Here is an 18976-nt window from a genome sequence, read left to right as displayed (position 1 = left end):
CCAATTCTAGATCTCAGCACACTGAACAAATTTGTAAAAACAGAGAAATTCCAGATGGTCACGGTTCAGGCTATGCTTTCTCTACTGGAAGAAGACGACTGGATGTGCTCGGTAGAGCTTCAAGATGCATATTACCACATAAAAATGGACAAATGCTCAAGAAGATTCCTCTGCTTCCACATCAGAACCACTACCAATTTTGAGCACTGCCCTTCGGTCTCTCTACAGCCCTAGAGTGTTCACCAAATGCATGGCAGTGGTTATCGCTCACTTGCGACTTCAAGGATTCCAGGTATTTCCATATCTAGATGACTGGCTCCTCACCGCCCCATGGGGGCCATGGGGGAGGGCATTCTACCAAGCGTCTACTGAAAGAAGCCCTGTACTACACTCTCCTCATAGCATAACGCCTGGGCATTACTATAAACTGGAAGAAGTCCAACACGACCCCAGCCCAGTCTTTGGAATTCATCGGGGTACTGTTGGATACGAGAAATTGCACGGCATCTCTTCTGGACCACAGGCTTCAAAGAATAAGGCAACTGGTTCAACCACTGCTCTGTCACCACAAATCTCCCACTCAATCTATACTCCAACTTTTGAGGTCAATGGCAGCCTCTATCACCATTGTTCCTCTAGCCAGATTCCATATGAGGCTCCTTCAGTGGTTACTTCTCACTCAGTAGTACCCTCTACAACATCCTTTGTCTTTTCAGATAAGTGTAACTCAGAGATGCAAGCAAGATTTACTCTGGTGGATGTCTCAAAATCCCCAGCAATGGTCTCGCCCCTTCAGCCTTCATCAGCCGAAAGCCACGGTGACCATGGACACCTCCCTGATGGGGTGGGGGGGCTATGTCAGGAAAACTCGATCCAAGGCACCAGAGACAGAGCCCCTTTTGCATATCAATGTCCTGGAACTGAGGGTGGTGCTACTAGCATTGCAAGCATTTAATTTCATCCTTCCATCAGGGACTATTGCGATCCAATCAGACAACATGTCAGTGGTCTGGTACATCAACAAGCAAGGAGGCACCAGATCTTACCCATTATGCCGAGAGGCCTTGAGAATATGGCAATGGGCGATAGCTTCCAACCGCTTTCTAATTGCAATGCACATTCCTGAGAGCTCCAGCGTGATAGCGGACAAATTGAGCAGGTGCATTCTACAACCTCACTAGTGGTCCCTCAACCATGTGATAGCGGCAAAAATCTTCAACTGCTGGGGCCAGCCTTGCTGTGACTTTTTCGCCTTCCCAACCAACTACAAATGCAGCAACTATTTTGTCCTGATCCCCCCTCAGGGACATTCACTGAGAGACGCTCTAGTCCATGCTTGGCCCTCGGGTCTACTTTATGCTTATCCTCCTCTCCCCCTCATCTCCCAATTTCTGAAGAAAGCATGACAGTTGAAAGGCAACGTGATCCTCATTGCTCCATATTGGACTTGACAAGTCTGGTTTCCCTTCCTCTGGTCTTTCCTGTTAAATCAACCGTGGATCCTCAATCCAGCCCCAACATTGATCTCCCACCCGCAGGGTCTGACTCACCCCAATCTAACAACCCTGATGCTGACAGCTTGGTTTCTCCACTTCCAATAATTGCCAGGCAGGAAAACCTCTTGTCCCCAGTGCGTAATATTCTTATTGCGTCTCATAAATCGTCCACCAGACTAATCTATCTCAATAAATTGAAAAGGTTTTCTCTATGGGCAGCGAATAAACAGTTAGACCCCATGTCAGCCCCAGTTTTGATGTTTTTGGATTACTTATCACACATTTTCCACTCTGGGGTGTCTGCCTCTACTATTCATGTGCATTTATCTTGGTTTTCAGGATTCTTGACTCATGTCACATAGACTCTGTAAAACTTTCTTGAAGGGGGTTCTTCTCCTAAAACCTCCCTTTAGAGAACCAGTACAACCTTCGGATTTGGCCTTGGTCCTGCAAGCCCTAAAAGCTTCCCCTTTGAACCTGCATTTCCATGTGATTTAAAATATCTCTCATGAAAATAATTCAATCACATTGGCCAGACGCTTGTCAGAACTTCAAGCCTTATGCATCAAACCTCCCTATCTTATCTTGCATAAGGATAGGGTACCACTGTGAACTAATTCTTCCTTTTTACCAAAAGTGGTGTCAGAGCGGTCTATTAACCAATCTATTGACCTTCCAGTATTTTTTCCTAATCACTCACACAGGGGACAGTATTGCCTGCACTCCTTGGATGTTCATAGCAAATATGATTTTATCTGGACAGAACAAAATCTAACCGTAAATCAGACCAGCTATTTTTAGCTTTTTCTGGACCAAGACTAGGTCATCCTGTCTCAAAAGTTACATTGGCTTTGTGGTTGAGAAATTGCATTACCTTTATCTACAACAAGAACAATGTCACCTCACAGAGTGAAAGCAGGTCTATGGCAACTTCATTACAAATTGGATTTGGCTTCCAGAGGTAGAGCTTCCTTTGGCTCCATGGTACTTCCATGAAGGCCAGCCAGGGATACAAGTAGCTGGGGACTCTGTCCCATCAGTAAGGAATGAACAAAGATTAACAACATCAGATACAGAAGTTATGTCTTGCGATAATGTTCCATCTGTGTTGTTGATCTTCATTCAATTATTACATCAGATAAAGAAGTTATGTCTTACGATAATGCTCCATCTGTGTTGTTGATCTTCATTCAATTATTACTCCCCACCCTCTGTCCCCCTCCGGAGGTTCCTGGTTGATTTCATATATTCCTTTATTGCAGGTCTGTTATTACCAGAGGCAGTTTCAACTTTTGTCTGTCAACTTGCAAACTCGATCTGAGGTAACAGGGAGCAGAGCATTCTGGGTAGGACCTTGGCTCAAGGGTTTTTGGTTGACGCAAGCTTGATATATGGCCGTCTTGGTTCCAAGGACGGAACCGATAATCCATCAGTAATGAATGAACGAAGATCAACAACACAGATGGAATGTTATGATAAGACATAACTTCTTTTTTCCGAATTAGCTGTATTTAACAAAAAAAAAAAAAAGGTTGCTTTAGTGCAAAGTAAACATGTTTTGGTTGATTATTAGAAAGAGTGTGTGTGTGTGTGTGTGTGTGTGTGTGTGTGTGTGTGTGTGTGTGTGTGTGTGTGTGTGTACTTTAGTGCAAAGTAAAGCATGTTTTGGTTGATTATAAGAGATAGAGAGTGTGTGTGTGTGTGTGTGTGTATTTATGTAAGTGTAGGTTCTACTCGGTGGTTAGTGCAGGCTAAGTCAGACTTAGTTCCCGAATTGGTTGGTGCTTAGTACAAAGTAAATTATGTTTGCTTAATTTTATTTAATAATAATAAAGAAAGAAGAAAAAAAAGCTGGTTGCTACAATAAATCTAATCTACGTATTATGGAATTTACCAGCCAGTTGCAGGTAATTAATGAATAAATCGGTATTACTGGATATAAATGTTTAACTAAATATTGTGTGGGTACACCAAGTTTTAGATAACTTTTGTGGAAATTCTTTATTTAGGACCAAATGGCAGAAGTACCTAAGATGGAGACTCCAACAACCGCCACTCCAACAAAACCAAAAGCACATGGCTTGAGTTGATGGCTCTATATCATTTATGCAAAGAAGCAGAATGCTGACTCACCTTTAGCCGACCGTATTTGTCGAAGCTGCACATCATCGAATGGCCAAATCGCAGATTTCTTTCTAAGGGAAAGAAATCAGTTGGCCGTTCTTTTAAATCTGCCCTTTTCCCGACTGTAGTGCGATCTCAGAATTAGTATATTTAGTTGGGGGGGGCGTGGGGGGGGGTGAAGCCTCCCACTTTCATAGTGATAATTTTAATGTGGTGTGTGTGTGGTTGGACTACCAATTTCTTTCCCATAGAAAGAAATCGGTGATTTGGCTGTTCGATGTTGTGCAGCTTTGAGAAATACGGCTCAATTAAAGGTACATCAACATTTTGCTTGTTTGACTACATAATATAGACCCGAGTTGATGACCCTGTGGAATGTTTATGGTTTATTTATTTACTTGTGTGCTAACTAACACATTTTTAAAAGTTAATAAAAAAGGGGCAGCAGGATGCTGGCAACTCTGTGGCTGGGTAGTAGAATATTGTACCCACTTTAAGTGTATCAGTGTTAAGTTCTTTAAAAAATGAAGGGGGGAGGTAAGGATAGAATATTTCAGATGAGGGCAAAGCTTTTAACCTATCAGTTAGATTCTTTTATCTATTGCTTCTTCCTGCAAAACTTTCTGGAGGAACAGAGAACAGAATTAAGGCATAATTCTGTATAAGTAAGGGAGTATTAAAAAATGCAAAAGATTTAATTTTAGCTGCCAAATTCAAGCTATGATCTTGGCTCATGACTGTAAAGTTTTTGCAAGAGCAGTAAAACTGCTTTGTTAACTTGTGTTTTTCATCCCGCCCACGCACACACACACACACACACTGAATCATTAGATTTTATGGCAGGGGTAGGGGATACAAAATAGATAGCATTCTGCAAGTTATAAAAAGGTTTTATGGCTTTCCACATACAATTCCTGAGGGGAATTTTTAGAGCTTTATCTTGGTAATTGTGACGAACTGTACATGCTTTCAGTTGTAAAACTTTCCTAGCAGTCACTATTAACTTGTATATTCTTGTAAGTTTAGTTTATAAATCTGCAAACACTAATATATAAGTATTTGCTTTGGATAGTCACCTCAGTTTGTGGCAAGAATTCAGCAATACAGAACAAGAAAGCTTAGTCAGGTAGATGCAATGTTACTCTAGATTTACATAGAACTCTGGTGTGTGTGTGTGTGTGTGTGTGTGTGTGTGTGTGTGTGTGTGTGTGTGTGTGTGTGTGTGTGTGTGTGTGTCTGTGTGTGTGTGTGTGTGTGTGTGTGTATGTATATATATATATATATATATATATATATATATATATATATATATATATTAAAACAATCTCCAATATGATAGAATGAAGGTCCTCTGTGTCTTAAGGTAGAAAGTTGCAGCATATCCCTCAACTTCTTGGTTTAAGAATTCTTGGCAAAGTCAAACTTAAGGAAGAGACAAAGGCCAGAATTAGGAGAATTTAAAAGCATTAATGTAATGCACTTCAAAGTTAATAAGAACACAGGTACTGTATCGGTGAACATTGTCTGAGCAATAAGAACTAAGAAACTGTAATGCCTGGCATTATTGACTGACTGTGGACATCAGTGAAATATGAGAAAGTCAAACTTCTAGGTTGGACAATAAAAAAAAAAAAAAAAAAAGAAAAAAAGGAGGGATTGATCTAACATGGACTTAGGGGATCTACTTTGCTGTAACTCTGTGTTGTCATGCAAGTTGAGACATAGTGGGTATATTGTTTACCCTATTGTATGGTACATGCTACTCCATAACTATGTTAAGATAAAATGTCAACTTCTTTAAATCACTTGTCTATTTTTCTGCAGATAATTATTTGCAGCACTTCATGGAACATGAGTCAGGTTTATATACATTCTGGTGACCTGCCCATCTTTTGTTAGTAATTGAGTGACTAACTATAGCTGACACCATGCAACAATAGTTTAAGCAAATAAATGACATTTCAGATCAGCAGGCAAGCATAGCTGTACTTTGAAGTGGTCAGATTTTCCAAATCAGAGATGAAAGCCGTAAAAGCTTACAGTATAGTTTAGTGTGGTAACTGCTGCAGATATATGGCTGAGGCCCAGCAGTGGTCAGTGGGGTGAAAGTTTGCTGGTTGAAACATGAAGAAATGGCACAATGGCAGTACATATACAGAACCAACTGATATTGCCAACATATTGGCTGACAGGTTCAGTGCGAACATTACCCCCTTTTAACCCCCTAAAGGGCCTATCACAATACCTGAGGAATGCCAAGTCCCTATTATCACGGCTACAAAGGTAAAAAATGCACTGTCCAAAGCCAAGAATACAGCTTCCATGGGACCTGATAATATCCCTGGCTGTGTTCTATATGAATTACAAAGTGAACGGCACACAGTGCAGACTAGAGAAGTTGTGACTGCAGCTGAGCTACAAAATATAAGTATCATCTTGATTTTTTTTTATTATTTTTACAGATTTTACAATTTAATATATATAAAGCACTTTGTCTATTCAGTATCTTCACAAATCCTTATCTGTTTAAAAAACTTTCATTTGTCTCTAGTGCTTGCTGTCTTAGGCTATTTTGTCCCACCCTCCCTCCCTGTTGGTGTCTTGTCTCTAGTGTTTGCTGTCTTAGGCTATTTTGTCCCACCCTTCCTCCCTGTTGGTGTCTTGCTCTTATACTTGGTGGCTTTGCAGTTGCCCGCCCCTACTGTGACACACCTCCCAGTCTAATGTCATTAGCTCATTCTGCTTAATACAGAGAGAACATTTGATAAGGCCTTCTGTTCCTCCTTTTTCCCTTTCAAAAAGTAAAACAAAACTTTTTTTTTCTCTTTCGCCTGAACCTTCTTGTGTTCTGACTGTCCTTCTCAAACATTTTGGAAATATACAGTATATTTCAGAGCATTTGTTATAACTGTATTTGCTATAACTGATTTAAGTATTTTTTTCTGGCTTTTTGATTTACTGCTTAGCGACTGCATTTTAGCCTGTTTATACAGCTCTGCATTCTATTTAAACTGTTTTTGTGTTTAACTGTTTTGCACTTTTAAAAAGTTAGTTGTTGCTTAATTTTACCTCTAGGCTAACACACTCAAGAGAGCTAGCCACTTAAAAGCATTTATAGCATTTACTGTCTGTTTTTCCTCTGTTTTCTGCAAAAAAGAAAAAAAAAAAAAAAAGAAAAAAAATCTTGTTTTCCTGCCTTACTGAACTAGAATAGTCCAGTCTTCAGAGTTTGCTGATCTCTGGGCTTTGTCTTGGTTCCTGTGCTATTCCATATCCTTATTTGGATAAAGGCGTCTTTGTTCACCAGTGGGAGTGGGGAGCACTGAGCGGCCTATTTGTCCCTAGAGGAGTGGTTCCAGCCAGAAACTTGTAGTCTATTGGCCATTTTGGGTCAATTCCTAGCTCTTTCAGCCCCTGTAATAAAGCCCGCTTTAAGCGCTTTTTTGTATTCAACTCAGCACAGCTCCTCGTGGTTTACTGCAGAGTTCTACAAGCAGCAGAGAGCAAAAGAGTGACTTTTCCTGATTTAAGTATTTTTTTCTGGCTTTTTGATTATTTACTGCTTAGCGACTACTTTTTCGCCTGTTTATACAGCTCTGCATTCTATTTAAACTGTTTTTGTGTTGATTAACTGTTTTGCACTTTTAAAAAAGTTATTTGTTGCTTAATTTTACTTGTAGGCTAACACACTCAAGTGCGCTAGCCGTTTAAAAGCATTTATAGCATTTACTGTCTGTTTTTCTTCTGTTTTCTGCAAAAAAAAAAAAAAGAAAAAAAAAAAAAAAAAAAAAAAAATCTTGTTTTCCCGCCTTACTGAACTAGAATAGTCCAGTCTTCAGAGTTTGCTGATCTCTGGGCTTTGGCTTGGTTTCTGTGCTATTCCATATCCTTATTTGGATAAAGGAAGCTTCTTTGTTCACCAGTGGGAGTGGGGAGCACTGAGCAGCCTATTTGTCCATAGAGCAGTGGTTCCAGCCAGAAACTTGTAGTCTATTGGCCATTTTGGGTCAATTCCTAGGTCTTTTCAACCCCCTGCTATAAAGCCCACTTTAGCGCTTTTGCGTGATTTAGCGGAGTTGCCCATAGAGTACCATCGGCAGCGCCAGTTAGACAAGGTTAAACTATTTCTGGCTCCGTAAAGTCTGCTCTTCAATTTTTCCCTTAGAACTTCTCTACTTGCAATCTAAACAGTCTATTCTCTATCTCAATAGCTCAGCACTTGCTCCTAAAGCATTTTTATATAGGTAAAGTACTTGTATACTAAACAAAGTACTACATTAGCCTAGAATCCCTTTGAATACCCATTTCCCTATAGGTCCCTTCTGACTCAGTTACACAGCAAACTTTTTCACTTTTTCTAGCATGTCGAAGGGTCAGTTGCTAGCATCCTCTCCTGTTCAGCTGGTGAATCTGGGCATCTTGAGGCAATGTTACAATTGCCTCATGTACACAGACAACCCACTCCTTCTCCCACAAAACACAAATACATGTGAGAGATGCAACTATATAGCCAAACTGGAGGCTGAGCTCTCTCAACTCAGGACTGGCAAGACCAGACAGGAGGAGAAGGAAACCACGCACACCACAAACCCAGTTTCACATACAACTATCACAACTGCAAAACAAACACATAAACACACAAAGACATACTCGGAGGCACTGATCAAAAATCTACCAAAACTACAGAGGCCTCCAAAGCAGACACCCAAGCAACTGCCACCTCAAGACATAAGACATGCAACACATAGTTCTCAAAGTCAGTGTGCTAAACAGTCACAGCCCTTAAGGCCAAACACAATGCCAGACACACTTGTTATAGGTGACTCCATAGTCAGACACACTGACGTCCCTCTCACCAGACTGAACAAGGAAAAGATCACAGTTAGCTGCCTGTCAGGCACTAGAATCCGCCACATAACACAAGCACTCAGGTCACTCCACAGCAAGTACAAGTATGACTCAGTCATTGTCCATGCCGGTGTGAACGACCTGAGACGCACCTCCCTGGACTACATGAAAAAAGACATAGAGGAGCTCTCAGATTATGTAGCCCAGGCCGGTATGACCCTGACCCTGAGCAGTATCCTACCCTCACCAAGAATGATGCCACAATACAGAGACAAAATGATCAGCTTTAATAATTGGCTTAATTACTGGTGTCATTCTATGATCCAATGTCTGTCTGCCTGGGATGACATGCTTGACAAGCCACGCTGCTTCGAGGGACGGCTTGCACCTGTCACCCTGGGCTTCCAGATATTGGCAAAGGCTCTTGCCACCCCATAGTGCCTTTTTAGGCAAGGCTCAAATGATAAACCCACCCGCCTAGAAAACAAAAATGGAGAAAAACTAAGGGTAATACTGCTCAATGCCAGAAGTCTAAACCTCAAGATGCACTCGAAGCCCTCCTCAGTATGGAGAACATCGATGTTTGTGCTGTGACTGAAACCTGGTTCAAGGCTCCTGAGAGCACCCCAGCACTATCAGGTTATACCTCATATCATGCGTTCCGGCCCCAAAATCCGGACCGAACCACAAAAGGAGGGGGAGTATCCATATTCATAAAGGATACCCACACCTCCAGGTTAGTGGCAACGCATGAAGCATCGGAGACCATCCAGGTGCAATTAACCATAGGTAAAACTGCCCTACAGTTTGTAACATGCTACAGACCACCTTCTCAAACTCAGGAAACCCACACAGCCTCCCTGAAGACACTGGAGAGTATAAATGTCTCTCCAAACACCATCATATTGGATGACTTCAACTACCCAAACATAGACTGGGAACATTACTCAAGCCCCAACACCCTAGCCCAAAGGTTCCTTGAGTTCATAAACTCAAATGCTATGGAACAACTAGTCACCATTCCCACAAGAGGAGAAAATATACTAGACCTGATCATCACAAACATGGGGACAAAATGCTCCACACCGGAAGTATATCCTCATTGGTGAGATCAGACCATAAATTAATCTCACTGGAGATCCACATCCCGCCCCACCCCAGCAAAAGACCACAGTGAAGAACTTCTCAAAAGCAAACTTCACACTTCTTAAGACTGGAGTGGTATCCTTCAAGGCCCCGAGCCAGTGGAAACCACAACCCACGCTGCTGAAACCCTTACAAATGCCTTCTACGAGCACCTCCAGGAATGTATGGATCAAGCAATCCCTAATAAAATCAAGACCCTTTCCACCAAAGGCAGGCGCCCGGTCTGGTGGACTCCAGCCATAAACAAACTCTACAACAAGAGGAGAAAGCTACTACATGACAGAGCAAAATCCTTAAATGGGAAGGCATCTCTGATCAATACTAGCAAAAACTACGATCACTCATAAAATCATCCAAGGCCAACTTTGAGAGAAAAATCGCTAATGACACAAAGACAATCATAAAGCCTTCTTCAGCTATGTTAGAAACCTGGGTGGAAACTCCCAGATATGCTCAGAATTAGTCCAAAATGATAAAAATCACTGAACCCACAGACATTGCCAACATACTGGCAGACAGGTTCAGTGCAAATTTCTCCTCTCCCCCCCCCAAAAGGAGAAATATCTATCCCACCAGAGTCTAGCCTCCCAAACATCTCAGATGCCCAGGTGAGAGCTGCTCTCTCTAAAGCAAAAACACAGCATCAATGGGACCGGACGGTGTCCCCGGATGTGTGCTACACGAACTCAATGAGGAACTAAACCCACACATAAGGCTGCTGTTTAATCTTAGCCTTACTACAGGATAATACCCAAAGAATGGCGTCACGGCAACTGTGGTCCCACTCCACAAAGGCGGTGCTTCTAATGACCCTGAAATTACCGCCCATAAGCTTGACGAGCCTTGTCTGCAAAGCTATGGAGAGGATCATAATGGAACTCATAAATAAAGACATTGGGGACCTACAGACACTGGATCCTACCCAATTTGGCTTTGTCAAGGGCAGATCCTGCCTCTTGAACTTGGTCGACTTTTTTGAAACAGTCACTAAAGCCATTGATGAGGGTAAGGCAGTTCACACAGCCTACCTTGACCTAGCAAAAGCGTTGACACAATACCCCACTCGGGCATCATAGAAAAGCTCACCAGCTTAGATGTAAACCCATATGTCACAAGATGGGTTGCAAACTGGCTCAAGGACAGAACACACAGGGTTAGAGTTGCTGGTGCCATGTCAGACTCTAAGCCGGTCACGACGGTGTCCCATAGGGCTCAGTCCTGGGCCCCTCTTGTTCAGCATTTATTTTTCTGAAGTGCAGGCAAACATAGGGGATTGTGGTTGACAAAATTTGCAGATGACTGCAAACTGGGCACCATAACTGACACTCCATCAGACACAGACATCCTCCAGAAAGGTCTCATAGAAATGGATAACTGGTGCCAGAGCCATGGCCTTAAGCTAAATGCCAAAATGTATAGTCATACCCTTTGGGAAAACAAGGTAACCCTAATTACCACATAGGTGGTAATCCATTAAACACGAAGAAGTTATCAGGGACCTGGGGACCCAAGTTGACAGTAACCTCTCTTTTGACACTCACATTGCCAAATGGTTAGGAAGACCTTCTACATTGCCCACCTGATCATGAAGGGATTCACATCCAGATCAGGAGAGGTCATTGTACCCTGTACTCTTCACTTATCAGACCAGTGATTGAGTACAACCCATTGAATGTACCTTACCCGACACCTGCAGCAGTTGGAAAGACCCCAAAGTTCCTCACCAAAAGGATAAAGGGGCTCAAACATATGTCATACGATGCCCGACTGAAGAAACTCCAGCTCTATTCAGTCGCATACCGCCTGCTCAGAGGTGATCTGTGCCTGACATACAAGGCCATGTCCAACCCGGAATTAATGGACATGCTCCACCTCAAAAATCCAAATCCACCAGAGCCACGAGAGCAAGAGACTTAAACCTCAACACGGATATAAATAGGACGTGCTGGAGGGACAGATTCATCACCCAGAGACTCCCTACACTATGGAACAGAATCCCAGTCCATGTGAGGCAGAGCTCCTCACTGACTCTGTTCAAGAGAAATCTTGACGAGTGGATGGGAGATCGTAGGTTTACCCCGGGAATCATCTCTGTATCACTGCTGGACAGAGGCACAGCAAATTAATGGGTATAGTATTTTCATCTTAAGGGGTGGTGAAAGCCACACACACTCTGGCTAGGCTTATAAATGCCCTAGGGCAGATAGCCTAGTATGATTCTGTTCCATAGTGTAGGGAGTCTCTGGGTGATGAATCTGTCCCTCCAGCACGTCCTATTTATATCCGTGTTGAGGTTTAAGTCTCTTGCTCTCGTGGCTCTGGTGGATTTGGATTTTTTGAGGTGGAGCATGTCCATTAATTCCGGGTTGGACATGGCCTTGTATGTCAGGCACAGATCACCTCTGAGCAGACGGTATGCGACTGAATAGAGCTGAAGTTTCTTCAGTCGGGCATCGTATGACATATGTTTGAGCCCCTTTATCCTTTTGGTGAGGAACTTTTGGGTCTTTCCAACTGCTGCAGGTGTCGGGTAAGGTACATTCTAATGGGGCGTTGTACTCAATCATTGGTCTGATAAGTGAAGAGTACAGGGTACAATGACCTCTCCTGATCTGGATGTGAATCCCTTCATGATCAGGTGGGCAATGTAGAAGGTCTTCCTAACCACTTTGGCAATGTGAGTGTCAAAAGAGGTTACTGTCAACTTGGGTCCCCAGGTCCCTGATAACTTCTTCCAGTGTTTAATGGATTACCACCTATGTGGTAATTAGGGTTACCTTGTTTTTCCCAAAGGGTCTGACTATACATTTTTTGGCATTTAGCTAAGGCCATGGCTCTGGCACCAGTTATCCATTTCTATGAGACCTTTCTGGAGGATGTCTGTGTCTGATGGAGGTCAATTATGGTGCCCAGTTTGCAGTCATCTGCAAATTTTGTCAGCCACAATCCCCCTATGTTTGCCTGCACTTCAGAAAAATAAATGCCGAACAAGAGGGGGCCCAGGACTGAGCCCTGTGGGACACGGCTCGTGACCGGCTTAGAGTCTGACATGGCACCAGCAACTCTAACCCTGTGTGTTCTGTCCTTGAGCCAGTTTGCAACCCATCTTGTGACATATGGGTTTACATCTAAGCTGGTATTGTGGGGTATTGTGTCGAATGCTTTTGCTAGGTCAAGGTAGGCTGTGTGAACTGCAATTAGGTCAGAGATTGTAAGCTTACAGAAGATATGTCAGATCATGACGACAAATCAGCATTCTCTTTTGCAGGTATCATAAAGCAGCTGACAGAGGTGTGGATTCTGAGGCATACTTTTCATGCACCATGTGGACAGAGAATTAGGCTGTGGCAGTACACAACAGGGTGACAGTTGCAGAAAATGCACAGTATGCTGTGGGGCACAATATGAGAGTAGTCAGCTACCCATGCAAGCATGTGCAGACTGGGACTAGCAACACAGGGTAAGGAAAGAAGTTTCAGAGTTTTATGTATTTTGTTTATATCTTGTTTACTGAGGTAGAACACTGATCAGAAATGACCAATGGCAGGCTTAGTCTGGGTTGTGCATTAAAACCAAAATTCTACATCTACATGGCATTAACATATAAAATACATGAATATAGGAAACTGTACAAATACGCGGAGATAAAAAAATATAATACATGAATAGAGGAAACTGCAGTTACATGGAGGCTAACATAATTGTTGCTGTCAAACAAATGCTTAAAATTCAGGCAGCATAACATTCAGAGCACAGCATATTTTATGAGGAAGAATGCTATTGCAGACTCACTTTCTCATTTTCAGTGGGACAGGTTCGGGCAATTGTTGCCAACAGCACACCCAGTGTCTTACAGGAGTCCACAACACCTTGGGGACATGATGAGAAATGGATATGAGGCATGATAGAGAAAGTGCTGCATCCAATCACACAAGTACAGTATAATAAATGTATTGTCCATTTTACAGAAATAAGGGCTGATGCAGGTGGCAAGTAAAATGGCCATTACCTATACCACAGCTATTAAGTTATTTTTAGTTTAAAAAAGTTGAGTATGTCTAGGTGATGTCTTGGTGCACACATGGCACCAATTAGTTGTTACCAAAAGGTGTGAGGGTGGCAGGATACCAGGCAAGAATTTGCAATTAGAAAGATGCTCCAATGTTGGGTAAGAATGGAGGTCAGGAGAGCAGTGTGTCAGTCCATCAAGCCAAGTAATTTTTGCTTGGCTATGGGGAGTTCTGAGAAAGGTATGTAGTTTGGAGTATGAAATGTAGCTGTTTCAGACAGCAAACTTAAAAGCATTTTGTGGCTCATTCTGGATGTCTGAGATAGTGCAGTGACAACCCTGCATGGGTTATGGAGGTTCAGTAATATTAAGCTAAAGGCTGAAAGGGTAGGAGTTCATGTGATGAAGAGTAAAATGGCCTAGCTAGGAAAAGGAGTAAGGCAAAAGGTCAGAGGGTGGGACCTAGATGGTTTAAGAAACACCCAGGTGATACGTCCGAGTCACTGTTCTTGTGTCACAGAGATTGTGCTCCCTTATCTAGTTACCAGTTCAGGGGAGCCCTGAAAAAAGCCATAGCAAGGCTGGGTCTTGACATTAGCAACTTAACAGCTCATTCCTTCAGAATAGGAGCTGCATCACATGCCCACGCAAAGAGGCATCAGAAATTGAGGTACTGCAATTAGGTCAGAGATTGTAAGCTTACAGAAGATATGTCAGATCATGACGACAAATCAGCATTCTCTTTTGCAGGTATCATAAAGCAGCTGACAGAGGTGTGGATTCTGAGGGATACTTTTCATGCACCATGTGGACAGAGAATTAGCTGAATCTGGGCAGAACATGGGTTTCAAAGAGAAGGAAATATGAGGTCATTGGCTGGGAAGGACATGAATGCAGTGGTGGCACCTGCTGGCAGCTTTAACAGAGTATTCTGAGTCATTACCTGAGCAAAGTTTAATTGTATTACATATAGGGGGATAATGTGACAAGCAGCCCATTGTTGTACCTCAGAAAATAAAATGTGTCAATGGTGCAGGCAGATAAGACAGATTTGGCTGAACATTAAGCATGTGCAGTCAGATATATTTCCAAGACCAGGCCAGCAAGGAGCAAATAATGTTAGAGCAGTGAAAAGGGCTAGGAAGTTGACCAACAGATTCATCACACAACAGATAAGAGAACTAGGGGATTGGGTAATGCACCACACTAATATCAGTTCACCAGAACTATACAGAAGTGAATGGAGTTCACTTGTGACATTCAGGAAAAAAGTTATTTAGAGAAAGCCTTAAAGAAGGAATGGCAAAGTTGGCAGATGTGCTTGGGGGAAAGATGGCATGTAGGAAAAGCCATCTTCCTGTGGCTGGAAACCAGACTTGGAAAACTAAAATTGCAAAAGAGTGTGCTTGGCCTGGGTAGGGGTGAAGGCTCGGACAGTTTGGTTTTCTCTGTGTGGGCCACCTTATAGTGTAGCGGGCAGGCTGAGGGCCACAGCTTGGGGTCCCATAAGTGGCAGATCCCCTTCAGCTGCTGATATCTGGCTGAAAGGTGACAGGCGACTGCTTGTGTTTGGTTGTAGATCCCTTCAGGCATTGGTATTTGTTGAGCATTTACAGGGACTACGGTGGTATGTTATGACCTGGTTGACTGGATTTGACTTTCTTCCATGTTCTGCCATTTGCACACATCTGAATATTCTTGGCTGGCATTGACTTATGTATGATTTAGCACTGATCTGATACCTAACTGACTGGCAGAATGAATGCATGGCTGCAGACATTTCTTCCACACAAGTGTGTGGTGTGATTTGTGAAATGATGTGCATGCTTACTTTCATCAAAGGCAATGAGCAGTATGACTTAAAGGCATACATGAGCCATGTCAGACTCCAAACCAGTTACAAGTGGCATTCCACAAGGCTCAGTCCTGGGACCTCTCTTGTTCGGTATATATTTCTTGGAGGTACAGGCCAACACGGAAGGACTGTGGCTGACCAAGTTTGCAGATGACTGCAAACTGGGTGCCATAATCGACACTCAAGCTGACACAAGCATCCTCCAAAAGGACCTCATAGAAACAGACAACTGGTGCCAGAGCCATGGCCTCAAGCTAAACGCCAAAAAGTGTATAGTCATCCCCTTTGGCAAAAACAAAGTGCCCACAAATTACCACATAGGTGGTAATCCATTAAGTACAGAAGAAGTAATTAGGGACCTGGGGACCCAAGTTGATAGCAATCTCTCATTTGACAACCACGTGGCCAAAGTGGTTAGAAAAACATTTTATATAGCCCACCTAATCATGAAGGGATTCACATCTAGATCAGGGGAGGTCATCGTGCCACTTTACTCATCCCTCATCAGGCCCATAATTGAGTACAATGCCCCTTTTGGGATGTACCTTACCAGACACCTGCAGCAACTGGAAAGACCCCAAAAGTACCTCACCAAGAGGATCAAAGGGCTCAAACAGATGCCATATGCTGCCGGGTTAAATAAACTCCAGCTGTACTAAGTGGCATACCGTCTGCTCAGAGGCGATCTGTGCCTGACGTATAAAGCCATGTCCAACCTGGAATTAATGGACATGCTGCACCTCAGAAAATCCAAATCCCATCGAGCTACACGCTCGAGAGACTTGAACCTCAGCACTGAAATAAATAGGGCATGCTGGAGGGACAGATTCATAACCCAGAGGCTCCCTTCACTCTGGAATAAAATCCCAGTCCAGGTTAGGCAGAGTCCCTCATTGACTCTCTTCAAGAGGAATCTTGATGAGTGGATGGAAGATCGTAGGTTTACCCCGGATATCACTTCTGTGTCACTGTTAGACAGAGGCACAGTATACTAACCTCGAAAAAGGGCATAGCAAAATTATTTTAAAATGGGTGGCGGAAGCCAAACACACTCTGGCTAGGCTTATAAATGCCCTAGAGCAGATAGCCTAGTATGAACCTATGAACCTATGTCTGGGCTTTTTATGGTCCATACATACCTGTTTGCCTAGCATTGCTTCTCTGTTCCTCTTTCCCTAGTTAATTTTAATTTTAATCAGCCATTAGTATCTGAACAGAATTTCAACTGAGGAAGAATCCAGAAAGATGTTTTGTGTATGTACACTTTAAAACTGTAGGTTGCATTCCATTTTTCTTGACTGGGAGTTACTTTAAAAGCATATTTCCCATTTTGGTGTGAACTACATAACTCATGATTTTCTCAGTTTTGTCTATAAATTAGATATTACAGAGAAATATGGCAGCAAAAATAGTATTTTGACAATGTTAATTGCAAACTGTTTATGAAATACAAGATAATGAACCAATCCAACAAAGACTTGCAACAAGTCGGTTGGATGACATAATACAGACTTCTTTCAGTTTTTGTTGACAAAAAAAATAAATAAATGAAAGCCTTACAAACTGCCTGTGAAAGACACATGTGACATAAAATTAATTATGCAATAAATGTTCATTAGTATTTAAAAGTATGCATGCTTATTGGACATCCACTCAGTGTGCCCATTGTGAATCGAGCATATCCCATTCCCAATAGAAAGAAGTTTACTGCTAAAATATTGTTGAATGGCTTGGCTTTCTTTGGAATATGCTCACTAGGGCCACCTTTAAGATATTTTCTGAGGGACAGAGCAAAATATGAGAAAAATCAGAACATTCTCTAAAACTGTGAACATGGAACTGTGAAAAGGAACAATGGTCAGGTGAACAGACTATGTGAAGTTAATAAAAGCCATAATTTAAAGGCTACCAGTTAGAGCTACAGAAAGAGGTCAACATAAGGAGTGTATAGCCTAATGAGGGGTTTAACAGTTTAAGAAAGTTAGGACTTATGCTTTTAAGGTGAATAATGAAAGCCATCATAAACAAATGAGGTACTTGTGCACATTCTGGATGCTGACTGACATATAAGCCCTAAGATGAGGGCTTTATAAATGAATCTTATAATGAAAAGGTACATTACTTAGCTATTATGATTCCTCAACAACAGTTTCTTAATTTAATTTCAGACATTTTTGTCATACAATCTGATTAGCATAAGTGCAAAGCAATTGTTACTTTAACTGCAATGTATCCTCCCTGTACACGGCATCGCTAGCTCCATTCTGCTGTTAGTCAAGACTAAACTAAGTTTTATAAAGGAAAACTAGCAGTGCTGATATTTGAAAAACTGGTCTCCATAGCAACAAGATCAGACAGGAGTTCACAGGTCACTGGTTTCCATGGTAAACAGTGACATGAATCATTAGCAGGACTGCATTTCCAGTTTTATGGGTGCACAGCTGAATCTTGCAGTGTGCAGAGATGAGGTCAACTGAGGATAAGGAAGTGAAATGCAGTATGCTGTCGATTGTTAATAATTATGCAGCATTGTAAAGAGAAATCACTATACAGCTGTGTTAGCAGAAATGTGCATATGAAAGGGAAGGCTGGCACTTGTTCACTATGCTGCCCAGCAGATTATAATAATGAGATGGTACAAAATAAACAGGCCTCTCAAAAACAAAACTAAAACAAAAATATCTTCATGTTGTTTTGCAGATATAATCAATAGTTATTCAGCATCTGATCAACAAGAGACCTGCATTTCATTAATTTGTAAATTTGTATAACTACAGTCCAATGTCATAGTGTTAATTACAGAACAAAAACTCCTTGTGTTATCTGTAACTCAGAGAACAGCTGCAGTCATATAAAAAGATAAATGTTCGACTTTATCTACATATGTTTCTTCCACAGCTGCATGTTTACAGTGATTAAAAATAATCCTATGTAGTAGCTTGTTAGTCTTGTATCTGGCTAATTTACTTCATCAGTTAAATGCTTGACATGTGCAACTCAGTTTAGCAGAACAGCATTAATAGTATCTACACCGCTGCAGCCAACATCAATACAGTTCACGTCATTACAACTCAGTTGTCTTTATATAATACATGGAGTGTCTTGATTATGCTCTGAGCAAGAGACTGACATCCTAACGGTGCCTAAGCTTTTTTTAAGAAATCCAAGCATTTTTAAAGATTGGATCTCACTGTAGATATTAAAAGGCGAGTTTGCCAAGTGTCAAAGAACAGCAACATGCAGTGAAACATCTTTAAAAGCTATACACATTTAACTGCCAAAAGGATAGATAATATAAATACAAGTACCTAACAGCTTTTAAAGCCATTTGTACTGCAGAGGAACATTTTTGTTTGGCAGCACAACATGTTTACTGGATTTCAAAGGTTTTGAAAGCCAGTAAAACAGTGTGTCCCTACGCTCCATGCATTACCAAGAATTATGATCAGGTCTACAACAATAATGTATTTGAGACATGAATGCTAAGAAATGTACCTC

At 41.9% G+C, this 18976-nt stretch overlaps 1 protein-coding gene across 5 annotated transcripts in view; it reads right to left on the bottom strand.

The window, feature by feature from the left end:
* The window catches only part of ELMO2 (engulfment and cell motility 2), a 1277433-nt gene that overhangs the window by 47195 nt on the left and 1211262 nt on the right, over positions 1-18976 (bottom strand). The gene's annotated exons all lie outside the window — the stretch shown is intronic.

The sequence above is a fragment of the Protopterus annectens genome, chromosome 12.part0 (assembly GCF_019279795.1).
Source record: "Protopterus annectens isolate FY-2018-M chromosome 12.part0, PAN1.0, whole genome shotgun sequence".
Lineage (NCBI taxonomy): Eukaryota > Metazoa > Chordata > Ceratodontiformes > Protopteridae > Protopterus > Protopterus annectens.
This window is presented reverse-complemented; position numbering and strand designations above follow the sequence as displayed.